Source organism: Malaclemys terrapin, chromosome 17 (genome assembly GCF_027887155.1).
Source record: "Malaclemys terrapin pileata isolate rMalTer1 chromosome 17, rMalTer1.hap1, whole genome shotgun sequence".
Classification (NCBI taxonomy): Eukaryota; Metazoa; Chordata; order Testudines; family Emydidae; genus Malaclemys; species Malaclemys terrapin.
Window position 1 is genome coordinate 17,935,287 of NC_071521.1, and position 6,666 is coordinate 17,941,952.

Below are 6,666 nucleotides of genomic sequence, written 5' to 3' on the forward strand. Positions count from 1 at the left end.
AGCCGGGGAAGCCGTGCCCGGAATTTTTTCAGGCCCCCCAGCAAGGGCGGACTGGGTAAACACGGCTGACGAGGAGGGGGGAAGCCAGGCCCCGGGCCCCCTTCCAGACCGCCGGGCCCCGGTAATTTGTACTGGCTTCCCCCCGCCTCTCGTCGGCCCTGGCTGTGTGCTGTGTTATGGCTGGGTTGTTGTTTTTTGTTTTAATCCTCCAACCCAGTGCTTTAGGGTTTAAGCCCATCTTTCAATATTAGAGACCTGTGTGGGGCAGAGGGAGGCAGGTATGCCATAACGGCCTTCTGAAGGGATCTTACACCTCCCGGTGAAGCATTTGGTGATGTCCACTCTTGGAAACAGGATACTGGAGTAGATGGACCTTGGGTCTGATCCAGTGTGGCTGCAACCTCACACCTGGTGCAGCGTGTGTGTGTGTTAGCAGAATAGTTGCTTTTCCACACTCAAAGAGCAAAGCACAGGCTTTCAGACTACCCTACGGAAAACAACGACAAAAAAGCACAAAAGAAAAGTTACCCTGAGAGGCCACAGCATGTGCATCTCCTTAGCAACAGTCTGCAGCCACTCCTGAGGGCCCTCGGCAGAGACGTCTGCCCTGCAGCTAAGAGACGCTGAGGGAATGGCTGCTCCTCTCCGAGCAACAGAACTGCAGTAGGGTTGCCAAGCAGCGGGACTCTGAGCCCCATTAAAACTGTGATGGGCCTGGCCTGGGGGCGAGCCCTAGCGCTGCAGAGAGATGGGCTGGGGATGCAGCAGCCTGACCGCGATGGTAGATCTCTCGGGAGGAAAAACTGTCTCTGAAATGCAGCAATCCTGCTGATGCCGCTCGGCAGTCCCTGTGGCTGGACAATGGGAATGGAGAGATGACACACACCCTGTGCAGTGTCTGATGGAGCTGGAAGGAAACCTCAGCCAGCTCGGTGCCTTGCCATGCCTGTAGTCACTGCCTGAAGCGTGTTGTACACAAACTTGTTTAATAAAGGTGGTGTGAGGGTATTAAAAAAAAACAAAAAACCTCATGAGGAAAAATGGCTGCTGTCTCAGCCCACAGGCAGAGTTCTAGTGGAGGCAGAACTCTGGGAGGCTACATTAGAGAAATCTGAGCCTCGTGCTAGGGGGGGGAAATACACGTGGTCCATGTGGACCACAGAGATCTTTGCTCTGGAAGGAAGACATAGGGGCAGGTGGACATTGGCTGGACAACATAGGAGGAGAATCCAGCTTACCTCCACCCCTAAACTATACAGATAAACACTGCACCACGGCCACAGCCTCTGGTTTAGCTCAGAGACTGGGATTCAACACACACACACACACACCAGTGTTTTGAAGGAGGCAGAACCATGCTTGAACAACGGCTGATTCCTGGATCCCTCTGAGGCATCTGGAGCAAGTCCCACAGCTTGAGCCAAATGCATCAATGGTGTAACTTCATGTAAGTCAATGGAGCTACAGCAGGGACCGCTGCTTCCATTTAGATACAACGGTTCTGCGTGCCTAACCAATCGCTGTATAACCTGGGCAATATACCGACGTAGGATAGATCAAAATCCAGGCCAGGGAAGGATCTGAACTCCACTCTTCACAACCCTACCTGGAGGGCGCGACGGCAAAGATCTACACAACACCCTCTGGCCTTCGAGCCACATGACTCATGTTACTGGGGCAACGTCCGGGGAGGGAGGAAATAGCGTGGTAAAAAATAAAACCACAGCCCAGCTGAGTGGGAGAGACGCGCAGAGCCAGAGCCCGAGCAGCAGGAAAGCACAGCCTGGCTGGAGCGTTGCAGAGATGGTCTGAGTAATTATCAATGGTAAGGAAACCTCTTCAGACAAAGCAGAGCAGAGGGGGATGTTTGGTTTATAAATCCACGTGTATCCCCGACTATCACTGGTCCCCCAGTCGCAGGGAGAAGGATGATGAGGGAATTCTTTGAAATGCAGTCTGAGCTGCCAGGCCTTTGCTCAGCGTCTTTCCTTACATGGGTGTTGTCTTCACTGTTGGGGGGGAGGGACTGTTCCACAGTGGGGTATCCCAGCCGGGGACAAAAGGATATCTGTGATATCTGCTGTGTCACCCTGCAAGGGGAGGTAAAGTCCTATCAGCTGGTGCTCTCCACATCTTTCCCTTCCCACAATAACATCACATGCTTTGTCTAGCTGGGTCTGGAGGGGGAGGGGAGAGAGTGTGTGGGGGAGGGAGGGGGAGGTTACTATCTAATGAATAAAGCAAAACTTTGCTCATTAATTTAAAAACAATCATTAGGCCTGATTCTGATCTCATTTACACGGGTGGAAAACCGGCGTAATTCCACGGCGTGTCTGTGGGTCTGATTGTGGACTTGCACCAGTGGGAATCTGGAATAATTTTGCTGAAGTGAATGGAATTACACAGGAGAAAACTGGAGTTAGTTAAGTGTGCAACTGGGCACATTTTGTCCAGTCGATACAACTATCTTCACTTCTGTGCTTTTTGGCCAAGATCTCTTGTGGTATCAGTGCGAATCTCGCTCTCTCCGGGCTTTTTCTCCAGCCCTGACAGGAAATGGACTTATATTAGTATAGCACCTAGGTGCCCTAGTCCTGGAACAGGACTCCATGGTGCTAGGTGCTGTACAAGCACAGAACAGAAGGAAAGTCTTTGCCCCAAGCTTTTACCCTGAATGGTGTAACTTGATTCTATTGCAATCTGGACCTCTTGCTGACCATTTGTTACATCCCCCCTGACTCCCACTATGCCTGCAAAGGTGACTCATTGGGCCCCTAGCTCAGGTAGGATCAGAGAGGGGGTGATTTGCTCCTGTGAACACCCCTACCACCCTGGTGCCTTGTGCAGCTTCTTTTCCCCAGTGCCCCACAGGGGCCAACAAATATTTGCCCTTAGCTTGAGGGATAAAAACAAATGATCTCCTTTCTCTCTGCAGCCTGCAGGTATGTGGCATCAAAAATTGGGAGCCTGTGTGGCCACAGAGGTGAGGAGCCCCTTACCACCACGGCCCACCCAGCTGACCACAGCCAGAACCAAAGTAAGTAAAGGACTTGCTGGAGCTGTCATGAAGATTGCTGTGGTGGGGGAGAACAAGCATGCTAGATTAGAAAGGTGGTGTGATGCAGCAGGCTGCGACTCGGGCGAATTAGGTTCTATTCTTTGCTTTGCTACTAACCTGCTGCATGGCAGTGCCGTAGCTAGGAATGAAAGGTTGGGTGGGCTGCAAATTATTATGGACGGGCAATATCCCACCCCCACATTTCCTTACAGACACGGCTTTGGTTTTGGGTAGCTAAAGTCTTTTCAAAACTTGTCATTTTGCCCAGTAGGAGGCACCGTTAAAAAAAAAATCCCGGTATAAATTTACTTGAGCTGACCCACCTACAGTCATAGGGATGGCTGGGTATATGCTGTGTAAGCACTTAGCGCCCTCAAGTTCCCAGATCTAGGGGGCTTCCTGTTCGACACCAAAATGTCTTATCACACACCAGGGTCAGTGGCAAACAGAGCTCTGATTTTCATTACCAAATTCAGCCCCACCCCCACCCGCTGCCTGCATCAGTCAGAGGAAGTTATTGAAAACACAGAAGTCAGCATGACTTTGCAGATGGCTCATGCAAGACCCAGGAGGCCTGCGGCTCTCCCAGCTGCCTGAAATTCAATACCTTGCTACTAACCACTGAATCAGCTGGGACCCCCCCTCCTTTCTGATAAGCTCTTGGAGACGCAAAATATGGCTGTCGCTTGACAGACTTGCACTTTTATTCCTGTTAAATTGCTGCAGAATATACCCAGCGTGCACCACTTTCCGATAAGATAAGGCTAAGTGAATTGCTGTCCTAACCCCTACTCAGAGGTCTTAGATTAAATTTTAAAATGTGGCAACAGTTGGATAGTAGATTGATGAGACTGAGGCACAAGAAGTGAGTTCCATAGACGGGCTCCAAATCATTTGCTCAAGCTCTAAGAGAAGCAGTGAGTGATGGGTTTACATGGTCAAGGTAATGAGCCTGATTCTCCTCTCACTTACACCAGTTTTACACCAGTGTAACTCAGTGGAGTTTGTCCTGATTTGCTCTCGGGTAAGTAGGGTGACTAGACAGCAAATGTGAAAAATCGGGACGGGGGTGGGAGGGAATAGGAGCCTATATAAGAAAAAGATCCTAAAATCAGGACTGTCCCTATAAAATCGGGACATCTGGTCACCCTAAGTGAAAGTGAGCTCAGATCTTGTCAGTATCAACCTGTATTGCCCTATGCAGCAGCAGGAGGCGTGGCCATGAAGCCTATGCCAGCCGAGCTCCGTTGACATCGCTGTTTGTGACTAAAAAACAACCAGTTTTAAACAGACTTATTAAAAGCCAGGTGGGGTGGGGCTGCAGAGAGGCCCAGCATTGAAATCGCAGTTTAACAGGTGTCAGATCAGTGGCCTTGGCAGTGGGATTTAAACTTCCCCTTTAAGATAATCGACTCATCTTCAGCTGGTGTGAATCAGCCTCGTTCTGTTGGAATCAATGGAGCTGCTTATTTCACTCACTGAACCATTCTAAATGATACCAACAAGAGCCCGTTTTGCTGACGCTAGGAAGCTTCGCTGGCAGAGCTATTTAAGACTGAAAACATTTTCTAATGTAAATCTGGCCTAATTTTCTCAGGGCTGGTCTTCACTAGAAATTTAGAGCCACACCGCTACGTCACTCAGGAGTGTGAAAGATCCACGCCCCTCAGAGTTCAGCCAACCTAAGTCCCTGTGTAGACAGCACTAGTTCGATAGAAGAATTCTTCCGAGGACCTAGCTACTACCTCTTGGGGAGGCAGATTAACTACAGCAACGAGAGAACCCTTCCTGGCACTGTTGTGTCTACACTGAAGTGCTACAGCAGCACAGGTGCAGCGCTGCCGGTATGCAGCTGTAGTGTTTTAAGTGTAGACATAGCCTCAGCTTTACCCTGTTCTGTGTTACAATCTCCTGCTGTAAGGGTTGGAACGTAGCCTCCTGGCAAGCTGATGTTGAAGCTTTGTCCAGACGATGATAAGCCTTTTAACTCCCCCATTGTTGATTCCTCCTCTTTCCTCCGTTGCGCTTGTGTTTTCAGATGTAAACACGGTGGTATCAGAAGCCCCTCCCCGAGTGACGGACGCAGTCACTAGGAACAAGATGCTTGGCCCTGAACAGCCCTGCGGATCCTGAGGGTAGATGGCCTCAGGGCCCTCCTTGGAAGCCCTTGGCCTTCTTTCTCACTGACTCCGCGAGGGTCTTGGTCTGCTGGTGCTCCTGTTCCCCAGGGCTCGGAAATGTGTGTTCACCAGTCAATCCATCTTGCATTTACTCTCTATACATTTGTATAACAGTATGAATTGTCCTTATTAACCCCTTGCCACAAGGGTTTCCCAGCATGAAAGACAAATTAAGTCTGACATTCAGCATCTGCTAGAACTGCTGCCTGCAAAACTCACTCCATGCTCTGTACTAGGGCCAGGGAGAATATGTTATCCTTCTCAAGCTAATAACAAACCAAAGTCGTATTCAATACGTATATAGGGCCAAATACTGGTCTCATGTATACTGGTGTAACTTCAGAGTAACTTCACTGAAGTTAATAGAGTCTGATCCTCATCTGGTATAAATTAGTATTGCTCCACTGATTGGAGCTATGCTGATTTGCACCAACTGAGGATCTGGACCAGAGTAGCCCTGAATTTACACTGGTGTAACAGAGAACAGAATCTGGCCTTCAGGGCTAAAAATTGTCTCTAAAACGGTCATAAAGCAGAGAAACTCCATTGATTTCAATGAAGTTACTCTGGATCTACACTGAAGTAAGAGAGAGCAGAATTTGGCCCATGGAGGGAAGATACCCCCCTTGCATGCGTGGATGGATCTGACCCTTGGTGATCCGATTTCCTTTCCTCTGGGAAGTTCTCCCTGTATTGTCACAGTGAGCAATGACGACAGATTCACAAACTCCTTTGTGTGGAGATGAACAAGTCCGAATCCTTCCTGTGCTACAAACCCACAATTCAACCAGCAATAAAGACTAAAATCAGAATGAAAGCAGGCGTGCTGTACATTTATGGCCTTTGGGTGTTGTTCCACTGGCGAGCATTTATTCCTTTGGAGTACACAGTGAATTATTTATTAGTTGTATTACGGTTGCGGTGGAGGTCCCAGCCCAGATTTTGCCCCATGGTGTCTTACCATGTGTTTGCACACATAGTAAGAGATAGCCTGTGCTCCTGAGTTGCTTACAGCCTACACAGAGAAGACAGATGGGGGGGTTGGGAGGGGAGGGATTCAGCAGTACTGTGAATGATTCCCCCTCATCCTTGGGTGCCCCCTGGGACCTGGGAGCTCCAGCACCAGGGCTACATCCCAACTCCCCTCTCAAAAAGGCTCCACGACAGGCTCTCTTGCCTCAATAATCCCCCTCCGGGGGAGGAGGGGGACTTTATTACAAAAACATAGTGCAAATAATCCCTAACAAACGTCCCAGAACATAGTCCACTTATCACTCCCTCATGCCCCATCCCAGGAAAATAGTCTTTAAAATCCCATCACATCTAGCTCACCAGCATAGCACGTGCCACATTCCGGCATCATCCACCACACCTGGGCTCTTCACCTGTCCTCTCCTGTCCTTCTGCTAGGACGGCCTTCCAGCGGGA

At 49.6% G+C, this 6,666-nt stretch overlaps 1 long non-coding RNA gene across 1 annotated transcript; it reads left to right on the forward strand.

The window, feature by feature from the left end:
* The first annotated feature begins 1,575 nt into the window (after positions 1-1,575).
* On the forward strand, positions 1,576-6,078 carry LOC128825223 (uncharacterized). The gene is made up of 3 exons (XR_008442637.1): positions 1,576-1,825; positions 2,936-3,037; positions 5,097-6,078. It is a non-coding gene; the product is annotated as an uncharacterized LOC128825223 (long non-coding RNA).
* The last annotated feature ends 588 nt before the right edge of the window (positions 6,079-6,666 follow it).